Raw genomic sequence first — 21,910 nt, forward strand, 5'->3', positions numbered from 1 at the left:
GGGGCAGGAGCGGTGGGGATGGGACCGAGACTGCTGAGGTTACGGCGCAATGGCAAAGGTGCTCAGGGAAGAAGCGTGGAGCCCAGCTCTGCACGGCTACTGACAAGCAGCCCATTTTCTGGCTCCAGACCACCCCTCCTGCGGTGCCGGGCTCACAGAACACACTGGAGGAATTTGGTGGGTTTCAGTGAACCCCAACGTGGAAAACCCACTATCTGGGAGAGTCTAGCATTTTCCCTGCCCCTCCCCAAAGAGAAGCTGCAGGAGCCTGGCACCACTCCCCGCCCCTCGGGGTCCCCACTGTTGAGGAGCCCAGGCCTGTGCAAGGAACGGAGAATCTGCAGGCTGCCACCTGCCCCACAGAAGGGGCAGGAGCCAGCCCCAGGGTGCGGGCAGGTGGCTCCCTCTCTCGTCCTGGGGTCACGGCTTCAAGACCTCTACAGAGTAACTGGGGACTGACTTGGCGAGCTGGGGTAAGCACACCTCCCTGCCCCAGGTCACTGGGGACAACTCCCGAGGCAGTGGGCTTTTGCAGACTGAACTCCAAGGGGTTATTTAAAGCCCTGCCTGGGAAGTGACTCAGGAACTTGGGGCGGACACCCCAGCCCACGCCCTTCTCTAAATGTCACCCGGTCAAACAACCAGGTGGCAGCTCAGCGGAGCAAAGCCGCCCCACCCCCATACCCACCGGTGCGTGCGCCCACCCACCCCGTCGCCACGGGGCCTCCGCTAAGCAGGCTGAGGAGAAGCCAAGTCAAGACGGCTTATTCAAGACCGATTTAGTCTCGAGTTTTGCCAACAGAGCAACAGTTTTATTGAAACATAAAAGCATTAAATCGTTCAGCTTACTTCACCACCGTTTGCTTAAAGCTGTTCCCAATTCCGGCCGTCCTACCGCGTTTTCAGTGTTAGTTCCTAGCACCCGTTCTACCTTAGTTGAAATAACTTCTCCCCGTCCGGACTTTCCTCCCTTGTCTGCGGGGGAAACAGTCCGCACGCGGCACAAGCAGCAGTTTAGAATCATGGACTCCGGGCAGTTCGAAACCTCTGCTGCCGAAGCCTTTGCTCCCCGAGGGACGCAGTGGCCGGGGAGGAAGAATGAGGACCCGAGACCCCCGCGCGGGGCGGCCTCCGAGTGGGGGCTCCTCCTCTGAAAGCAGAGGCGAGGCTGCTCTGCCAACAATCACTGCATCAAAAGTGGAGGCCCTGGCCCCCCGATGGATCTTGACCCCTTGTCTCTGCTCTCAACCACGTTTACTTTTCTTGGATTTTTTGCAGTCAGAGGGGGCTCAATTAACAGTTCAACACTCCCCGCCTCGCCCCGCAGACCCACAACACAGGACCGCTTTCCAACACGCCAACACTCTGCACAGGCGTTTCAGAAAGCAATGCAAAATACCTTGCTACTTCTCTGCTTTGTATCAGGGAGTGTCTCACCCTGAGCGGACGGCCTGGATCTCGCCTGGCTGGGCCGGCTGGGCTCTCCACCTGAAAACAAGGCAGGGCAGCCCTCGTCACAACCGCTACCCGAGTGCCGTTTACCAAGACCGCCCCCCTCCACTCGCCAGCGCGCTGGTCTGGAGGGTCACGCGTAGGGTTCTAGGTGGCATTGCGGCGTCTCCTTGGCAGGACAAAGCCCTCTGGTGTTCCCCCACCCGCCCTCCAGGCCCACCTCCTGCTCTGTTGTCTCAAGGGTCCTTAGAGCAGGGTGTGGGGGAGCAGGGCTTAGAAGCCCCAGCCACTCGTAGCAGCCGGGAGTGCAAAACACACACGCCCAAAGACCTCCAGAAAGCCCTCCCCAGACAGACCTACAGAACGATTGCTTCCAAGAGGGAGGCCCTCTCCTGGTCAGTCCCAGTGGTCCAAAGGCCGGCCACATGCTCACCTCCATGCGCCCGCCCCCCCCCCCCCCCCCCAAGGGTCATCTTACACAGGAGAACCCGAAGAGCAAAGCGGCTGGTGCCCTGCTCGGCGTTCCCAGCTAGAAGCCCGGAGGCAGGTCTACCTGCGGCGCGTAAACACCCGGCAGGCATGTTCGGCTACAAACCATTCTTAGTGCCCACGGTTCTGAGCACTGAGCGTAGAAATAGCCGCTTCCTCTTTGCCCCAATGTCACAGGTGCAGCAGAGAAGCTGTGTCTGTGGTGCCGGGAGGCCCGGCGTCTGAGGGGCACAGCCACCCCCCCCCCGACCCCCAGCGAGGAGACGGGGTGTGGGGGGGGTAACACCTCACCTGGTGGGGCCAGCGTCTCCTCTCCACCTCGGTCTGGACGGTGACGGTGTTATTCCGGCCCACGTGCACAGGCTGGCAGTCCCCTTCCTTCCTGGATTAAGGAACAAATACCCTGACCCCCAAAAACCACCGTGTAAAGTTGGCCGCCATTATTACTGTTACCAAGTCAGACACCAGCCTCTACCTCTGCAGGACTGTGACAGCCGTCTGGCGAGGCGCGTGGCACGGAGGCGCTTTCGAGCGGTCTCGTCCTGCCCGTCACTCGTGTTTACAACCCCGGCTGCTACGGACGAGGTGATCCTTTTTAACTTTTCTGCGGTCACCTTTAGGAGCCCCAACGGGCAGGCCGCACTGGCGCCTTAGTGCCCGATGTAGCCGGGGGGACCGCAGTGCAGCCGGAGGAGGGCCTTCCTTCCTGAGGTTGCTCAGGAAGGGTTGCTGCCCGCCCCCACTCCCCCCACCCCGAAAACTACTAACCAACGGACCAGAAAGCCACAAACCAGGGGACGGGCCAGGAAGCAGTGCCCTGCAATTCTTAAAACCGGACAAAGCCAGGATGGCCGGCCTGCGCCACGGTCTCCGCATTGTCAGAACCCTGCAACTTGACAGCTTGAGTTTCTGGCTGTGCAGCGCATCCAACTTGCGGCAGGAGGCAGAGCACGCTGACGCTCTGACCCAGAGTCATTTGAAGCAGGTTAACGGTTGGGTGCCGGTGCTCGGCCTCCCCCGAAGGAAACTTCAGGTGCCTTCATTGTTTTCATCCCCTGGGACGGGGAACCCTCAGCCCTTCAGCAGGTCAGCCTACCTGAAATCCACTCACCTCTTCTGCTCATCCCTGCTTGTCGGCGACCCACTCCTACCTCCTGCTGTCAAAGGCCGGACCGCCTCACCAACCGAGGCCACCCAAGAGCTGCGACACAACGGAAGGGCTTTCACGCGAGGCTCCAGGGTGCCAGGAAGCACATCTACGATCTAGCTCCCCGTCCGCTGTCAGACTATTAATCATCCAGACGTTCTGCAGCCGGAACGCTGGGCGTAGACAAGCCTCCCTTCTCTCTGCCGCCGAATGACACAAATGTGACACAAACGCAGCCACACCTGCAACGCCTCTGGGGGCAGTGAGCTCTGTGCCGGGAACACCAGCAACTCAAGGGTTATTCCCCTGACCACGCGGACGGTGGACTGGCCCCGTTCAGAAAACCACATCACACGTCGGGGCGGCCTTGTTCCAGCGCCTCCGTGTCGACTCACCTGAGACCCCAGGACGCCCTCCCAGGTGCTCGGTCTCTAGCAAACTCCCTAGAGAAAAAGGAAAGCAGCCCTTTCTAAAACTCCGGCGAACCCACAAGGAGCCACTTCTCGTGGGCTGTTCCGCTTGCATTGGGCGTCCAGAGACCCTGCCACCAGGCCTACTTGCGGCCAGGAACCCCCAAAACCCATTTACCGTCCCCCTCCCCGGTCCCCGCCTAACTCGAGTGTGGAAAACTAAGGTCACTGGCTGGCCGCGTATGGAGCCCGGGGGCCAGGTCTAGGAATGCCTGCTCCCACCGGGCCCCCGGCTAAGCAGCGGCATTCACACCACCACGCTTCGGAAGCCGCCTTTCGGCCACACCCGACCAGGGAATGAGGGGCAGCCGACCCGCTTTTTAAAGCAAAAACAACGCGTGGCCAGAGGCGGGAGGCCACTTTCTACGGGTCTCAACCCGCGAGGGAGGGCGGCGGGCGCTCAGCAAGGTCCGGACCCGCCCGGCGCCTGGCCCGGGGCCCGCCGTCCCTCCCGCGGCCGGCCCGGCACCGGGGGCGCACGGCCGCAGCTCGGATCACGGCTGGCGAGGCCCTGGCGGGGCGGCGGGCGCCGGGGGCTCCGGGAACCAGGCCGCGCGCACCACGCGGAGACGCCGCCACCGCCCGGAAAGGACGCGCGCACGCGCGGCGCGCCTTTTATAGTGCGTACGGCGGCCCGCGAGGGCCAAACCGCGCCGTCGTCCCCAGCACGCCGCCGCAGCGCCCCCTAGCGGAGTCTTCCGGCCTCTGCTGCCGCCTGTCGCTCCCCGGGAGCCGTCCCCAGAGACTGCCAGGCCCCACCGGCTGGAGCTCCCCCTCTCTGCCGGCGCCCCCGGCTCGGTCCGCTGCGGGCGGCAGCCCCGGGTCCTCCTCCTGGAGAGTGCGAGCCTGCGAAACGGAGATCCGGTGACCTACGTCCCGTGGGGGGGCAGGATTGCAGGAATCGATCTGTGCAAAGCACCTGTCCCGCACCCCGAGAGCGGCCCCGAACCTGGGGCCTCCTCTCTGCGAGGCTAGGCTGAGCCTCTGCCGGGCGGCGGGGGGTGGCCCTCAGGAGGATCCCCTGCGGGGAGCGCCGCCTTCACCGCCTCGGCGGGGGTCTCCTGGGCTCGGCTTCTCGCCGAGCGGGGCGGGGCCGCTAGGGCACCAGGCAGCGCCCCTCTGCTTCCTCCTTGCACCTGGAAGCTTCTGGGGTCGGGTCGGGAAGGACCCTCCAGGGATTCATTAGCCTCCTGGAGCTTTTCCCCAGCTAACAAATTACCGCTAACTGGGGCCGATGGGGCGTGGCCTGTGGAGCCGGGGTCAAGTCAGGGTAAGTTACTGCTGAGGACTGAGGACAGATCCACGAAGAATGCTACCGTGCCCTGGGGGCAGAGTGGGGAGTCCCAGGGTGCCCCCAGACCTGGCCCGCCCCAGGCATGTCCATTTTTGCCGCAAGCTCGATTTGGCTGTGAGCGCTCTGGGCAGCTCTGGGCTGCTTTGGGGAAGGAAGTACACCCTCCCCGCTCCCCATTTACCTAACAGCCCGCGGGAGGCTCTGGGAGGCTCCGTCCCAGTGGGAGGGACCAGCCAACTCTAGCTGGAGGCCTAACTCTGAGGAAAAGAGGAGTTTCTTATGCTCTGGCCACTCGGATCCAGTGCTCCAGCACCCTGGCCCTGTGCCCGGCCGTCACACTCTGGTCTTCGAAGCAGCAGGCCACTCTGTTGACCTGGGTGACCGTGGCACTGACCGTGGGAGCCAGCTGCCCGTTTCCCTTTTTGTCCCACTGGGACCGGATGGATCCCAGGTGGTGGCAGGGTGCCACCTTCTCAAACAGCATCTGGGGATCAGGGGGAGTGCCAGCAGGCCTTGCCACGTCCCAGAGCTTGGCACCCATGGTCTCCCCAGTTCCAGGGAGGGTCCCTGCTCAGAGCTTGAGCTCAGGAAGCTGAAGACATACCTCAAGAGTAGGGGAAGCCCTGGGTTTGTTCCTGCCCACCGAGAACACCCCACACAGGATGACCGGGACCCCACACTGGCCGAAAGGGAAGCGGCATGCCACTTCCTCCAAGCACCAGAAGGCAGCTCCTACCGCCCGCCTGGAGGGGGGAGGGCCATCCTTGCACCCCCCTCCCCACCAGTCCCCTGCTCAGCGGCACACTTCCTGTGGCAGCTCTACTGAGGGCTGCGTTTCTGTCTCCCATGTAGTCAGGTTCACATCAACTGCCTGATCGGTGCTGTGGCCTGAGAGCCTCTTGGGCAGATGCGAGGAAGGCGAGAGCCGTGGAGCCCCCTCTGTCCCCAAACGGGCCAGATCCCATCCAGCTTTACATCTGTTTTGCCTTCTGGAATGGTCACAGCCCATCCGAGCGGATGCACGGGGAGTGTCCTGTCCACAGTTGGAGGATAACCGAGGCCCCAGGGTTAACAACCTTGCCCAGGCCGCACGGTTCGCAACGGTGGAGCCGGGACTGGGACCACGGAACGGCGGGTCTGGGCCGCCGATGCCAGAAGGAGGCTCCCCTGCGTCCCCGTATCCAGCTCAGGTGCTCGCTGCGTCCAGCAGCCTGGCTGGGAGGGGACCCCCGGCAGTGAGGCTTCTCTTCACTCACTCCGGTCTCTGCAGCCCCAGGAAAAGGCTGGAGGGCCTTTGCTGGTGGAGCTGGCTTTGGGCTGGCAGGTCACATCCTGGACACAGACAATGGGTCTTACAGCAGATGACCCCTAGGTCTCCCAGTCCCCACGCACGTAGAGACCTCACACCCACTCTACTGCTCAACTCATTTCTCTCCCCAACGTGGACCAGAACCAAGGGTCCCATCACTGTTCCCAATCCCTTATGTCCACCACTGCTATGATGAACACCCCCAAAACAACACCTTTGAGAAACTGCGCCAGGGTTTCTCTGCTGATCCCGGGACCAGCCCTGCTGGGGGAGGGTATGCGCCTGCGGCGTAGATGGGGGCTGCGCTCTGTTGTCCCAGAGAGGGGAGCCTGTCACACTTCTCGCTGGGGATCGGCTGGGGCCTCTGCTTCCTCACGTGTCACCTGGGCTGCTGGTCCCCAGACCAGAAACCTGCCCCTCTGAAGGTGCCCAGCGCTGCGTCCCTTGGGTTTCACTTGCCCGAGTCCCTCCCAGGGAGGCCCCGCATCTCTGACGCCTGCTCCCATGGGGGTCACCTCCCCTTGGGCTGGGATGGGTCTGGTCTCCATCCCGGGGAACGCACTGATTTGGCGCATTATTTGGCCCAGAGGCCTGTGAACCGTTCTGGCCCTGGGTCGTGAGGGATGCTCTCCCCACTGTGGTGTGACCGTCCAGCCTTCTGCATCTCCTGGTTTCTGTTTGGGCCACGGGAGTACCGGCCATGTCCTGGCTGGCGTCGGGCTGTGGTGTCACAGCACGCACAGGGGTCTCCACCCCAAGACCATTGTCACCGAAGGGGCCTCCATTTTCCCACCTAATCTTTAATCCATTGCGATTTCAATATCAAAGGAGAAAGAGTCTATTTCAAACGAACACAAAGTACGAAAATGAATCTTTCTTGTCTGAAAAGTCGGTGCAGACCCAAAGGTATCTCTGGCGAGATTCCACTTGAAGGAAACCTCCAGAGTAGGTAACGGAACACGGAGAGAAAGCAGACTGGGGGTTCCCAGGGGCTGGCGGGGGCACGAATGGGGAGTGAGGGCTCAAGGTACACGGTGACCCTTGGGGACCGAGATTTTCTGCAACAATATTCTGTGGCGTGGTTCACAGTGTCGTGAGCGTGCCCAGTGCTCAGGAATTGCACAACGTAAAACAAACAAAAATTTTTATTGAAGATTAATGTGGATTATAAGGAAACAATGAACAAATAAAGTAACAGCTAAATAGAAGAGGAGAGAAAGGATAAGGTAGAAGAGGAAGAGACATTCTGGTGGGGGGTCATGGTCCGGGAATGGAACAACAATTAGATATAGAAGAAACACCCTGTGAGAGCCTTCAGGCCCTTCATTTGTGGCTGGCATCCATGTGGGAACAAGGGCAGTGGCAGGGGCAGGGGCAGGAGCGGGGAGAAGGGCAGTGGCAGGGGCTGGGAGAAGGGCAGTGACAGGAGCGGGGGCAGGAGTGGGGAGAAGGGCATTGGGAGGGGCGGGGAGAAGGGCAGTGGCAGGGGCGGGGGCAGGAGCTGGGAGAAGGGCAGTGGCAGGGGCGGGGGCAGGAGCGGGGAGAAGGGCATTGGGAGGGGCGGGGAGAAGGGCAGTGACAGGGGCGGGGGCAGGAGCGGGGAGAAGGGCATTGGGAGGGGCGGGGAGAAGGGCAGTGGCAGGGGCGGGGGCAGGAGCGGGGAGAAGGGCATTGGGAGGGGCGGGGAGAAGGGCAGTGACAGGAACAGAGTTGGGAGCAGCAGCGGGAACTGTGAAAGCAGCAGAGGCAGGAGCAGAAGCAGGACCCAGCTGACTCTGTTCAGGTGCCCGCTGTCCCAGCACAGGTCCCAGGTCATCTGCTGGCTCTCCGGCCCCAGCAGGAGTCGCCCCAGACTCCACCCCTGCCTGCAGAGATGCCGAGGACCCCGATGCCATTGGGCAGGGCTCTGGAGCCGCACCGGCTTCTGCTCCTGCCCCGGACTCTTGAGAAGGAAACAGAGTGATGGTTGCAGCGGCTCCAAGGCCTCAGGGTGAGAGGAGGGATGGTCCCCCACCCACCCAGCGCGGGCCCCCCACCCAGCACGGGCCTCTCCAGGGGCCTTTGCAGAGACACAACTCACCCCAGAGCCTCCCCGAGAAGCCACGGCCAGGAACCCACACCAGAACCTCTGCCCCCCTGCAGGCCGCAGTCCAGGGCTCTCAGTCTCTGCTCCTGGCCCCACACCAGCCCCTGGAGGCTCCTCCCTGGGTGGCCCAGCACCGCCCGGGCCCGAGAACACACATCTCCCACCCCAGCCTTCTCACCCTCGGGCTCTGGCTCCGGGGGTTCCGGGTCCTCATCCCAGGACCGGTGAACCAGGACCCTGTGGAGGGGCCACGGCGGTGAAGGAGGCCTTCCCAGGCCAACTCTAGGCTCTGCTTCCGGAGACCTCCGTGTGGCCACTCTCTCCCTGGGTCCAGGGTGGCCCTCCTGGGCAACGGGGCACACGCACAACTCTGTAGGGCAGGTGAATCGGGATTCGGCCAGACGTTTCCCGATTTCATCGGTTGATTTCTGTAAAGACAGTGACCCGCGGACGGCCCGGAGACATCACAGCCCCGCCCAGTCATCCTCACAGTCCTTCCACCCTCTCCACCTGTGGCTCCCAAATCGGACACAGACCTGAATGTGCACAGACCTGCCCCTGGGACACAGTGACATCCACCAGCAGGGCTTGTGATGAACCTCCAAGACAAGAGGACCACCCCAGCAGACCCTGTCCCTCCCATCGACCCTTGACGGGGATGTGAGCCTGACCCGCCCACCAGGCATCTGACCCCTTCATCAGTCTGCCCCTGCTCAGGTGGGCCCTCCACACACGACCCCTCCTTCCACACAGACACACACAGACACACACACACACACACACACACACACACACACAGGGGGACATGGGGGCGCACAGGTCAGATCAGAGTGGTGTCGGGCTGGACTGGATATCCCTAGGTCTCCCTGTGTTACCTCTGGGTCCCTGCGAGATAGAGACCTGAGGCGTCCTGTGCACGACCTGACCCACTGTCTCAAGGGTCGGGAAGCATCGCGGCCTCGGGCTCCCCTGAGCCGGCAGCCGGGGGACACGGGCACACAACAGGAGAACATGTTTGTCAGGCGAAGGTGTCCCAACGAATGAGCCCAGTCGGGCGCTGTCTCCAGAATGTGGGTGCCTGGTGACCCGGGTTCCGAGTTCTGTTGGGCTCTGTTACCAGGGAGGTGAGGTCACTTCCTGGGACCCCCTTACCCGGCTTCCTGCTCCCACAAGAGCCCCTCCCAGGCTGCAAAGGGCTCCCCTCCATCCCATGCCCTGTCCCTACAGTGACACCAACACAGCCCAGACATGTTCCCGCAAGGCCAGGTGCAGCCGGGGCCGTGGCTTTGGGGCCACAGCGCTGGGTTCAGACCTGGGATTTCCTCCTGACCAGTGCTGGGGCCCTGCACAGACCCCGTGCCTTCTAGGGTCCCCCGGTCTCCCGGTCTGCACAGTGGGGTCCTTGTGGCATCTACTTGTAGGGGCGCCATCAGGGAGCCACCTGTAGACACGTCCCGTGCCTGCTATCCCATGAGGCTCGTGGGCACACGTGGCCGTGGAAAGATGAGGAAGGGGTGGGCCTGGCACGGAACACACTCACGTGGGCCTGGGTCCTCTCCGGGTCCAGGCACAGCCACCCCTCCTGCCTGGGTCCCAGGCCCGGGGGAAGGTGGAGGTGAACTCGTTCAGACCCTGGACCCACCGGACACGCACGCCAGGGGCTCCATTACATTTGGGCTCGGGTCCCAGTGCCTGGTCTGGGCCTACTTGCTGGGCAGTCCCCACTGTGGCTCCCAGCCTTCCCGAATCCTAGTCCCACGTCCCTCTGTCACCCCTCCCGTCCCGGGTGGGCGGCCCATGTGACCGGGTTTAAGGGCTAGTATATAATGACTGGGTGTCATTTCCGGGCCGATTCATGGAATTTCTGGTTTCCTCTCTCCTGGGTCCATTCTCTGTCTCTGCCTCGGACTCTGTCTCTCTCTGTGTGTCTCGCAGGAGCAGGCCCTTTGGGCTCCAGGGTCCGGGTGACAACCCTCAGAAGCCTCCATTGTGGCCCGTGTCCCTCCCCAGGCCCGGTGCTCAGGTCCCTCACGAGGCCTCCTCGCCCCAGCCAGGGCACTGCCTGGGGAACCACTTCCTAATGAGGACCCGAGGCTCCAACAAGGAGGGTCTTGACCTCGGTCCCCACACCAGGGTCCATGCTTGGCCATGTGCTGCGCACCCAGGTCCTCGGTCCTCCAAGCCCCCAGGCTGCCCTCTGCTCAGAAGGACCCTGAGGGAGTAGGAAGCATTTTCCCAGGAGGGGAGATCAGAGGGCCAGGGATGAAGATCCCAGGACACAGAGTCATCTATGAGCCTGTGGGGCACTTGGGACACTGTCTACGCAGCCCATTTTAGGAGGAGAAAGCTGAGTCCTTCTGTGCTGTAGCCCCATCCGCACTTCCTAGCTCCAGGGGCCCAAGGTGTTGAACATAGGACCCCAGACCACATCCTCCTCTAGTTCCTGGCAATCCCCCCGGACACCTTGGGGACCCCCTGACCCTCAGCCGGCATGTCCTCCTCCCCATGCTGTGGGTCCCGGGCTATTGCCAAGAATCCTGATGTCCCTGCCCCATGGCCCCACTGCCTCCAGCCTTTCTCTTCTTTCCCCCGTACTACCCACCCCCTCCCAGTGTGGACTCCCCTCTGATCCCCAGCTGGGCAGTCAGTGTCAGCGTGTGCGTGTGTTTCTGTGCATGTGAGCCTTTCTGGAGCTTCCCAACAAAGCCAACCCCAGAGCCTGACGCTCTCACTGGTGCTTTGGCCAACACGGTTCAAGAAGGATCCGTCGTTGCAGGACGAGCTTTGACAAAATCTACAACCTTTCATGACAAGTGCTGCCAATGAAATAGAAATAGGAGATTGCATTATGACAAAGGGTATTTAGGAAAAAACTCACATGTGTGTCATTCTCAGTGGTTAAACACTGACCGTTCTCCCTTATGATGGTGAGTAAGGGAAGGATGCCCTCTTCCAACACTTCATTTCAACAGCGTAATGGAAGTTTGGTCACAGCTACTACACAAGATGGATAATTTAAAAGTTCTCGAATGGACAAGAAGGAAAATACGTGTATATATTCCATGACCTTACGGGCAAAATATCATGGAATAAAAACATTCTGTGTGAGATTATAATACTTTCACCAAGCTATGGGCAGAGAAGTCCAACACATATGGATCAATGGAATCCAACTGGGAATCAATGAATAAATCCGTACGGGTATGGTCACTTGTTTATGAACATGGGTGCCAAGACCGTTCCGTGCGGTAAAAACGGAGTATTCGCAAACGGTGTTGGGAAACCAGATTCCACACAGAAAAGCGTGAACTCAGAACATTACCTGACACCACGGAAAACAATGATCTCCAGGGGCACCTGGGTGGTTCAGGCAGTGAGTGGGTCATCCAACGTCAGCCCACGTCATACCTCCCAGTTCAGGAGTTTGAGCCTTGTAGCTGGCTCGTTGCCGTCATCATGGACCCCGCTTCGGATCCTCTGTCCTCCCCCCCACCGCCGCTTGCCCACTCATGCTCTCCCTCTCAAATATAAGGAAAACATTTTCTCAAGGGCAAAAATCTTAACGCCCCAGAAATCAATAAAGAGCACTTAGAGGGTAATCTTCATTCCCTTGGGTTTGGCAGTCGTGTCTCTAATGTAGCACCGGAGGCAAGGCAACCAAGGAGAAAAGAGACACACGGGACTTCATCATTGCCAAAACGTTTTGTGAATGCCTGACAATCTCAAACGAATGTAAAGAAAACCCAAAGAATGGTAGGAAATGTTGGCGCACCGTAATTCCGATAAGGGTATTGCATCTGGAATATACAAAAAAAGGGAAATGCAACCCGACACCGCACCACCACAGTAACCCGCCTTCCCACACCCACAAGGAGGGGCTCTACTGAATACACCGACATCACACCTGTTGGGGAGGATTTCGAGAACTCGGAACCCGCTTACGTAGCCGAGGGAGACGTAAAATGGTGGAGCCTCTGTAGCAGAACGTTTGGCACGTTCTCGAAGAGTCGGGCGTATGCGTATCATTTCACCCAAGTTGTCTATCGTATAACCAGAAGAATCGAGTTCGGGTGCTCTAACGAAAGCCTGTACGTAAATACTCATAGCAGCACCATTCACAATAGCCCTTTATTCGTTCGGGCACAAAGGACTGAAGTGTGGATACGGGCTACAGTGTGATGAACTCGGTGTTTGTTTCTTCAGAGAGAGAGAACGTACACAGAGTGTGAGGGGCAGAGGGAGAGGGAGAGAGAATCTGAAGCGGGGTCCACGCCCAGCACAGAGCCCGTCTCTGGGTTCCACTTCGTGACCCTGAGATCATGTCCTGAGCTGCAGTCAAGAGTCTGATGTGTAAGCAACTGAGCCTCCCAGGCGCCCCCGACATAGGCGAACTAGAAAACGTTATACTAAGTGGCAGAAACCAGACACAAAATACCACACGCTGTAGGATCCCACCCGTGTGAAAAACTCATAATGAGAAGTAAAGAAATAGTGACGGGAGCCACGTCGCTGGTTGCCGGGGAGCACGGGGGGTCGGCAAGAGCAAGCACCTGACCCTCGGCGGGGACTGGTTTTCTGCCTGGGGTGATGGGGATGTTTGGAACTAGATAGCGGTGATGGCGCCCGGCAGAGGAAGCCTAGTTAAGGTCAGGGACTTGTACCATGTTAAATGTTTAAAAGGAGAAAGTCGAGGGGCACCTGGGGGGCTCAGTCAGTGAAACGTCCGACCTCGGCTCAGATCATGATCTCACGGTTCGTGAGTTCGAGCCCCGCGTCGGGCTCTGTGCTGACAGCGTGGAGCCTGGAGCCTGTTTCAGATTCTGTGTCTCCCTCCCTCTCTGCCCCTTCCCCGCTCACACTCTGTGTCTCTCTCTGTCTCAAAAATAGACATTCAAAAAGTTAAAGCGAGAAAGTCGATTTTATATTACATTTAAGACATCAATACACGTACTCATGAAAAGCAACAAACCAAGAAAAGAGAAAGAATGCCTTCCCGGATGAGGACGGGAAGACTCCGGTCTGGAGCTGGCACTGGCCGTGTCTCGTAAGCGGTGCCGAGGCAGGCGGGAGCCGGGTTTGGCTCTGGAGCTGGTGCTGGCGGGGGTCTCGCCGTGTCGAGGGCACCGGCTCCGCGTCAGGAGGGGATGCGAGAGCGAATGCGGGGCCGGCTCTAGTCTGGGCCTTTGGCGGGCTCTGTCTCCGCGAACGTGTCAGAGCGGGTCACGGCCCTGGAGCTGGGAGCCCAGCCGACACCAGGGCGGGTGACAGAGCGACTCTGTCTCTGGAGTCTCCGGGCAGTGACCGTGGGAGGAGGTGGAGAGAAGGAGGGGGAGGCGGGAGGTGACAGGCCGATCCTCTCCTTGCCCGTACTTGGTGTCCACCGTCTCCTCCAGGCCCCCTGCCCCGGCCGTGCACCCAGCTGGACCCTGGGGGGGAGCGTGGGGTCTGTGACAGCTGGGACGGTATAGGGACATTCGGCGACCCTCGTGTACCCGCGTGTCCAACCCACCCGGCCCTCAAGTCTGCAGCCCACTGGCTGGGGTGAGGCTGATCCGAGGGCTCACAGGATTTGGGGTTACAGGGCAGCGGTCTGGAGGCAGGGTGCACACGGGATCAGTGGCACGGAGCCCCCCGGGGAGGGCACACAGCCGTGCCAGGCCGAGGACACGAGACCCAGCTGCCCTTTGCTAGGGAGGCCTGTGTGCCTGGCACATCTCCTCTCCATCCACCCAGGAGGAGAGCCTGGGCCCTGTCCACGCTGACGTCACTCCACGCCCAACCTCAGGGCCAGGTGGGAGACTGAGGCCAGGGACCGGCCCAGGACACGTGAGGTGGGCAGAGTCCAAGCAGTGGGGGTCTCCGTCCTAGGCCAAACTCAGTCCTCCCCTGGGGTTCGCCCTGGGAAGGAGACCCCTGAGATCCCGTCGGATCCCTATCAACCCCATACGAGGTGGGGCTGTTATATCTGCATGTCCCCAGACCGTACAGGCAAGCACACGCACACACACACACACACACACACACACGCACACACACACACACACACAGACACACACGCACACTGACCACCCGGCAGCGGCTCAAGGGGAGTACACCCTGGAGGGGGGAGGTGACACCGGGGCAAGAAGAAGGGGACTAGAGGCAGTTCTGCCACGGGGCAGGGGCGCCCAGTGTGCTGGCAGCATGACCAGGGCTCATACGTGGGGTGGGGAGACGTGCCAGCCTGATGGCCAGCGGGGTCTCCAGGGTACCCAGGGGGCTGCCTGGGCTGGGCACTTCCCCAGGGCACCCGAAGAAGACGGGATCTGGGGTCCTGTGTCCACCACCAGCCTGGATCTAGAAGGAGACACCCCCCTAGTGGGAGGGGGCTACGGGACAGGCCTCAGCTTACTCCTGTGTAAATTGGGCTGCATAGACGTGGTGTCCCAAGGGTCCCACAGGCTTGTCTGCTGGCCCTGGACCTCTGCCCCTGCCCCAAGATGCTCCTGGTCCTGGGAAAATGCTATCTCCTCCCTCAAGGTCCTTCTGAGCGGAGGCATCCTGCGAGCTTGGAGGACTGAGGACCTGGGTTTGCAGCACGTGGCCAAGCAGCGGACCCTGGTGTGGGGACCGAGGTCAACACCCTCCTTGTCGGAGCCCCGGGGCCTCATTACGATGGGCTTCCAGAGGTAGTCCCCTGGCTGGGGTGAGGAAGCCTTAGGAGTGAACGGGGCACCGGGACGGGAGAGGTGGAACGGGGGCCAAGGGAGGCTTGTGAAGTCCTCACATCGCCCCTGGAGCCCGCAGGTCCTGCCCCTGTGCCCCCCTAGGGCCAGGGAGGGCTGCTGCCTGGACTACACCCAAACAAACGTGTGTGTTTTGTTTTCTGGTTTCCCTGCCTGGGGCTGTCATGCAGGTGCTGACCACCAGGGGGCAGGCTGTGTCCACTGTGCTCAGTGAAGCCTCTGGAGGGGGAAGGGACGCTCAGGGGTCAAGGTGGGCGTCCCCTGCCCCCAACCCAACATGTACCTCTTACTATTAGTCTGCATGTCCACAGCGTGAGCTGCTCAGAGGCAGGTAGGGGCTCTGAGATCCTCTCTGGACGCATTCAGCTCCTGTGCCTCTCACCCTGAGCAGGGGCTGTGTTGGGCCCGGGGGCCTGAGTCAAAGGTCCCGTGAGGTCCCAGCCCTCCAGGAGCTCACAGCCCAGAGGGGGAGGTGGGTCAAAGCACAAGAGTGAATCCGTGTGAAAGGAAAGACCAACACTGTCGGGAAATGAAGCAGGGTGAAGGAGGGCGGCCAGGGGCCCTGGGTGGGTGGGGGTCTCACAGGCTTCCAGGGTGGCTCTGATGCTGGGACCCAGAAGGACAAGAGGAGCCAGTCCCACACACGTCTGCAAGCAGTGTGCTCCGGGGACAAGCAAAGCTGCAGAGACTCAGAGGCACGGAGGGTTTGTCCGGAGAGGAGCTGAGGAGGAGCCAGTGTGGCCGGAGAGAGCTCGGGAGGGAGAAGGGCGGGCCCGGGCCCCAGCCTGGAGAATGGCCTGTTGTGTATGCTGGGGGACACATTCACCTTACTTGGACCACCTCACACTTTCTGTACGAGTCTCCCGGCTCGGCTCAGCTGGGAGCCTCAGCCCCACGGTCACCCAGGAGGCCAGGGCTGCAGCCTCAGCGGAGGCTCGACTGGGGCAGGGTCCGCCTCCAAGACCGCGACCGGGCACGTGCTCTTGGCAGGATTCGGCCGGGACTGGGGGGTCTCAGGACTTCTGTGTCTCAGCCCGGAGCCTCTGCAGGTTCTTGGCACTGGGCCTCCTGGGGCAGCTCATATTGTCTGCTCTTGCTTCGTCAGAGAGAGACACACACACAGACACACAGACTGACACAGAGACAGAGAATGGACCCGGGAGAAAAGGAACCCAGAGAAACCACAGGCTTTCATGAACCAGCTTGGAAGCGACACCCATCGTTATATTCTCTCCCTCAGAACCGGTCACACGGGCCTTCCACCGGGGAGGGGAGAGGATGTCACGAGGATTCAAGAGGCTGTGTTAGTAAAAGAGGGCACGTGTCAGAGATAGAGACCCCTGTGCGTGCTGTGACGCCACAGTCTGACGCCAGCCAGGACAGGGCTGGTCCTCCCGTGGCCCAATCACAAACTGGGAGATGCAGAAGGCTGGACGGTCACACCACAGAGGGGAGAGCATCCCTCACGACCCAGGGCCAGAAAGGTTCACAGGACTCTGGGCCAATTAATGCACCAAAGCCAGTGCGTTCCCCGGGATGGAAGCCAGACCCGTCCCAGTCCAAGGGAGGCGGCCCCCACGGGAGCAGGCGTCAGAGATGCGGGGCGTCCCGGGGAGGGACTCTGGCAAGTGAGACCCAAGGGAGGCATTGGTGGTCTCTTCAGACGGGCAGGTTTCTGGTCTGGGGACCGGCCGCCCAGGTGACAAGGTGAGGAAGCACAGATCCCCAGTTCAGATGTGATGGGCTCCCGTGTCTGGGAGAGAGTCCTCAGGCGGAGAGGAGGGACCAGGGGGCTCCAGGGGGATGTGGCAAGCCTGCCGGGAACCAGCCCCTCCGGCTGCAGGTGAACCCAGGTGCCAGAGGGACCTGAACGGGACAGCAGTGCGTGGCCGGCCTCGCTTTCCCCATCCAAGGCCAACGTCTTCTGCAGCCCTTGCCACACCGCCCCTCGTCTCCAAGCAAAGTGGTCTCTTCACTCAGGTTCCCTGGTGCCCGTTCAGGACAAGGATGCCTCCCGGTAAGAAAGAGGAGAGCCGGCGGGGCTCACCCAGCGCGGGGGCCCTGGCAGACAAGCTGGCACTCGGCCTGCGGACCACGGCCCTCTCCTGCCCCCACCGGCACCGTCTGCCCTCTGTCCGCTGACCCCCACCTCCCAGGAGACGAATCCAGCCCGAGGACCGCCTCGGGGTCAGCCTGGGAAGATCTGGGTGGAAGGACAGGTGAGGGAAGACACAAGGGGTGTTCTCGACTCCCAAATCTGACGACCCAAGTCTGGGAGGAGAGAGGAAGATGGGAGGAAATGCAGGGTGTGCATTTGCACGTCTTCCTAAGAGTAGAGGTGGGTGGGTGACCCAGGGACTCGGGCGGAGACCTGACGCCTTCAAGGGAGCCGGGAGGAGGATCCGAGAGAACCAGAGCAAACCCACAAAAGCACAGGGGCGGCGGGAGGTGCCGGAGACCTACGTGTGCGGGTCCTCCAGGGCCCCCACCCTTCGCTCTGTGTGTGTGTGTGTGCGCGTGTGTGTGTGTGTGTGTGTGAGTGTGTACAACGGTTAAAAACCTTGGTGAATATGGCTTACGTGTCTTCTTAGGGTGAGGAGGGCCATGGGGACGGCGCTCCCCTTGCTGGCTGACGGGTGAGAGGCCGTACCACCTCCTGGGTGGGGTCCGGGGCTCGCTTTTGGGATCCAGGTTCGGGCACACAGCGAGGAGCAGACAGGGTGCCGAGGGCAGGCATGGACGCATCCACAAAGGGACAAGGACAGAAGCGGTTTCAGTCAATGACAGCACCTTTCGCATATCAATTCATCTGCTTATTCGAGAAAGGTAAACGTCCACTACATTGCGGGAAGGTTCTGGGGACTCGGACTTAGAACAATGAGCCAACCTAGTTCCTGCTCGCATGGAGCTGACTGGAGCAGGGAGGGGTTCACTGAGGAATTCTGGTGACAGCCATGTGGTCTCGCTGGGATCAGCGGGCTCGTCCAGCAGCTTAGGACCAAGCCAAGTGAGGCCCGCGGTGGAGGGCCTATGCCCGAGCCACCCCAGATAAGCAAGCCTCCGTTCCCTTGGCCTCTCCTTAGATTTCCCATCTGTCCCACGGGTGTGTAGGGAAACAAGCCCCTCGATTTGTCCGTGAACTTGGTCTCGACTCTTCCGGGCAGATGAGGAAGAACTTCCTGGTGGTCGGTCTCCCCACTGGTAACTCCAGGAGAGGGGTTGACGTCACCAAGGGGATGGGGCGGCACCCCCGGGGGAATGGCTAGGGATCCTTTTCTGGTTAGCGGCCAAGCTGGACTGGGAGCCCTGGCCTCCAGACTCCGTCCTCAACCTCCCTCCCACCCAGATCCTCCCGCTTGATCCCTTGCTGTGACCTCCGCCTGAGATCCCGGAGGAGGCCCGGGAATGTCTCCCAGGAAGGAGGGGCTACGTGGTCGAGCATGTGTTGGCACCCTGGAAGGAGCAAGAAGACAGGGCTCCCCAGACCTTCATCTCCAAGGGCAGGTGGAGGCAGGGCCTCTAGCCCAGTGAGTGCATGCACCTCCCTTTTGTTTGGAGGGAAGAACCTTCTGTCTGGAGCAAGGGCCAGCGTTTTCCCGGAGCCCAGCAGACGGCTCTGGAGAGCTCAGGGTAGACCCAGACATCCATGTCAGTCCCCGCGGGGCCTTGGTACCGGGACTGGGCGACAATAGGAGACGTGTCTCTGTGGACAGATGCCAGGTCTCAGGCCACCTGCCACGGGCTCTGCCCTCCAAGTTCTGGGTGACCTTGGATAAAACCTCAGTGTTCCCTGCTATAAAAAGAAGTGATAGGTTCCTCATGGGCTCGTCAAGCTGTGCTTCTGGGATTGGGGGTCGGGCCTCTAGGGGGCCGTGGACGTTCGGGGAGTCCACGCCTCATCCCGGTGTCACCCTGAGCAGCTCTGTCCCGTGTTTGCCACACAGGGCTTCTGCCTTAGGTACCGTCGGGACAGCGTACGCCCGCCCCCATATAGGTGAGGTTTAAAACCGTAAGGGCAGGTGAGCACCGGGCCAAGCCTGTCCCTCCGGGTCTCTGCTCCTCTGTTCCTTGTTGTCCTGTGCGCTCAGGGGGGACCAGTGGGTATGCAGTCTGGTTGCTCAGTCTACGGGAGTCCAGCTGAACCTGCAGGTCATTCTTTTACCAAATCCCATTGTCCCGCACTCACTAAGTCCAGGCCTCGACCCACAGCCCCCATCCTGTCCCTGATCCCACGCTGGTCATGGGGAGCAAATCTGCAAGCTCCTCTGAGACCAGCAGGCCGGGACCCCAGGAGCAGACCCAGGGAGAGGAGAGGGCTCCCCCTGCATCCGGCAGAGGAGCTGAGGGTGGGGCAAGGGGCCCAGACCCACATGTGAACGAGGGCATGTTCGGAGGGGCCTGTGTGCCCAGCAGGCTCACCCTGGGCTGGAGAGAAGGACTTGCACTTTGGAGAAGGCTGGGAGGGACGAAGGTCCAGCCTCCCTCATCCACTGTGGGGGTTGGGGCCGCCTTGCCGTTCAGGCTCCACAGGCTGGGACCTGGGGCAGGTGGTCTGGACCTTCTGGACTCGTGCTTCCTTGAGGCACATGTGCAGAGGCCTCCCTCCCAGACTCGTCAGAGGAGACACGGCCAGGAACATTCAGACCCTGAAAAGGAAGATGCCACGTGGGGGACCCCGTAGGGTCGTGCTCACTGAAGAGGTCATGGTGCTCAGCACACAGCAGGGACCTGAGTTCCCTAGCTGAATTAGGGAAGGAGGAAGGGAAGGAGGCAGGGAGGGAAACCATAGAAGCAGGGTCCACACCAGGTCAGGTCAGAGGTCCGGTCAGAGGGCGTCACAACTCGGGCCCTGGAAGGGGGCACGGGACACGTCCTTCTGTCCCTCCAGCGCTGACCTTCCTCTACGTGGGACCTGTTGACCTCCTGGATCGTCTCCAACTCCTCCGCAAACAACGCTGAGTGTTCCCAGAAGGGGGTGGGCAGGCAGGGGCCAAAGAGGGGCTACCGGAATCCTGCGCCCTGGGGGACTCTGGGACAGCCTTCCAGGTGGCCCTTTATGTCCTCCGGCACCAGGCCACGATTCCACCTCATGTCTCAGGGAATGTGCCCACCCATCTAGAAGGCCCGTTACGTCCCCATGTCACAGATGGGGACACCGAGGCTAATAACACAGCCTGGGTCACTAGTAAGACGAGCTGGTCAGGAAGCCCATCTCCTTGACTTTGGATTGTCCTACCCGCAGGTGTGCATCTTGGCGTCCTGGGGCTCGGGGTCCCTCTTCCTGGGAAACCCCACCCCTGAACTCTGGGGAGCAGAGCTGACCACCCTGCCTGGGGCCCCACATGGGGCTGGGGAAGTGCCGACTCCGGGCTCTGGGGGCTCTCCCAGTATTGGGCCAGCCAGTCCCCTGCAGGGCGAGGACTTCTCGGTGGGGATCGCTGGGGTCTCTGCTTCCTCACGTGGACACCTAGGCTGCCGGTCCCCAGGCAAGAAACGTCCCCTCCCCCTGCCTTCCTGAGAGCCCCCTCTCCCGACAAGCTCCCTCACTTCGGAAACCTTCACCTCCCTGCTTTCATCCCCCACACACCCACCGGAGGTGGGAGCCGCCGACCCCATCTGCAAAAAGAGCACCGAGGTCCCAGAAGCTGGCATAGAGCTTGCGTGTCACAGGACTCTGACGTGGTCCCGCTGTGGATGTGAGCCCAGGTCGCTCTGACCCGGAGCCTGGGCTTTGGCAGGATCCCGAAGAGGTGACCTCTGAAGCCAGCCTTAGAGGTGAGGGTGTTCTGGATGGGAGCCATGGAGCGGGGCGGTGGGAGCAGGGGGCTCGAGGGGCAGGGATGGTGGGCTCCCTGGGGGAGGAAAACACTAGGGAGGGGGGAGGGGAACACCCCGGGGAGGGCATCTGGCCCAGTTCACTCGGGGCTCTGGACGTCAGGTAAGGAGTCGGGGGTCACCGCAGCTTGCCAGGCGCAGGGACGTGACCAGGCAGTGTCGTCAGAGCCACGGCATCCTAAATGTGCAGGGAGCTCGTGGGCTTGGTATTTGCCCCCAGGCAAGCATGGATTCCCAGGCACCGGCCTGGGAGGACGATGCTGCCTCAGTCTCCCCCTCTGTAGAGCAGAGCAGGTCGTCGCCTCCTCCCGGGGCTGGATTCCCCGGCAGGTCCAGAGATGGTCTCCTGTCAGAGGCGTTGTTCAAGTGAGGTCTGTACCCGGAGAGGTCTCGGAGAGGGGACCAAGGGACGCGCCCCCTGCCAGCTCGGCGGATGCTCTCGTCCAAGCTGCTGATCGTCACGTCCAGGCCGGCACCGGTGATGCGGTGTCGCCCGCCGGCTGGGGGGACACGGGCAGTGAGGAGCTGTGCTTGCGGACCCTGAGAGGCAGAGCTCGTGAGGGCCCAAGGCTGCCCCGGGGCGTGTGGCGGCTGAAGCTGAGCTGAAGCCCGATGTCTCTGAGAAGGACCGGGAGGACAACCTGGGCCCTGGGGTCTCCGGGAGGCACTGGGAGGACAGCGCAGGCCCTGGAGTCTCTGGGAAGGACCGGGAGGACAGCCCGGGCGCTGGGGTCCCGCCTTGTTCCTGCCACGGGAGGGGTCAGTCTGCATCACCCATTTCACAGAGCAGGAGAGTGAGGCCCAGAGAAGGGAGGCAGGTGTTTCTGGGCACAGGGCTGGTCAGCAGAGCGCTGGAATACCACCTCCAGAGCCCCCGCCAGCCCGGCAGGGACCCCCCGAGCCGAGGGCGAGCCTTCCCCTTCTGCCTGGCCACGCATTCTTCCCAGACCTCGACGGTGGCCTGTTCCTTTTGGCCACAGACATTGCTGGCCGAGCAGGAGGGAGTCCAGCTGGTAGGACAGGTGTAGCTGCAGGGCACAGGGACACCTGTGAGCTACCAGGAGCCACATTGTGGTCTCTGTCCCCGAGCCTGCCCGGCAGCC

General features: G+C 61.5%; 2 long non-coding RNA genes and 2 other non-coding genes across 5 annotated transcripts; 1 reads left to right on the top strand and 3 right to left on the bottom strand.

The window, feature by feature from the left end:
• Positions 1 to 754: 754 nt before the first annotated feature.
• LOC131491079 (uncharacterized) lies at positions 755 to 4,142 on the bottom strand. 2 transcript variants are annotated; one of them, XR_009251301.1, is made up of 4 exons: positions 3,484 to 4,142; positions 3,053 to 3,142; positions 2,233 to 2,344; positions 755 to 1,488 (listed from the first exon to the last, which is right to left on the bottom strand). It is a non-coding gene; the product is annotated as an uncharacterized LOC131491079 (long non-coding RNA). The 2 variants fall into 2 exon arrangements; XR_009251300.1 differs by having other exon boundaries at positions 2,233 to 3,142.
• Positions 2,030 to 2,165, bottom strand: LOC131492279 (small nucleolar RNA SNORA43). Its single transcript, XR_009251983.1, has one exon. It is a non-coding gene; the product is annotated as a small nucleolar RNA SNORA43 (small nucleolar RNA).
• On the bottom strand, positions 3,219 to 3,352 carry LOC131492281 (small nucleolar RNA SNORA17). Its single transcript, XR_009251985.1, has one exon. It is a non-coding gene; the product is annotated as a small nucleolar RNA SNORA17 (small nucleolar RNA).
• A 584-nt stretch (positions 4,143 to 4,726) lies between the features above and the next one.
• Positions 4,727 to 6,388, top strand: LOC131491080 (uncharacterized). Its single transcript, XR_009251302.1, has 2 exons — positions 4,727 to 4,828; positions 5,705 to 6,388. It is a non-coding gene; the product is annotated as an uncharacterized LOC131491080 (long non-coding RNA).
• The last annotated feature ends 15,522 nt before the right edge of the window (positions 6,389 to 21,910 follow it).

The sequence above is a fragment of the Neofelis nebulosa genome, chromosome 12, assembly GCF_028018385.1.
Source record: "Neofelis nebulosa isolate mNeoNeb1 chromosome 12, mNeoNeb1.pri, whole genome shotgun sequence".
In the NCBI taxonomy this organism is placed as follows: domain Eukaryota; kingdom Metazoa; phylum Chordata; class Mammalia; order Carnivora; family Felidae; genus Neofelis; species Neofelis nebulosa.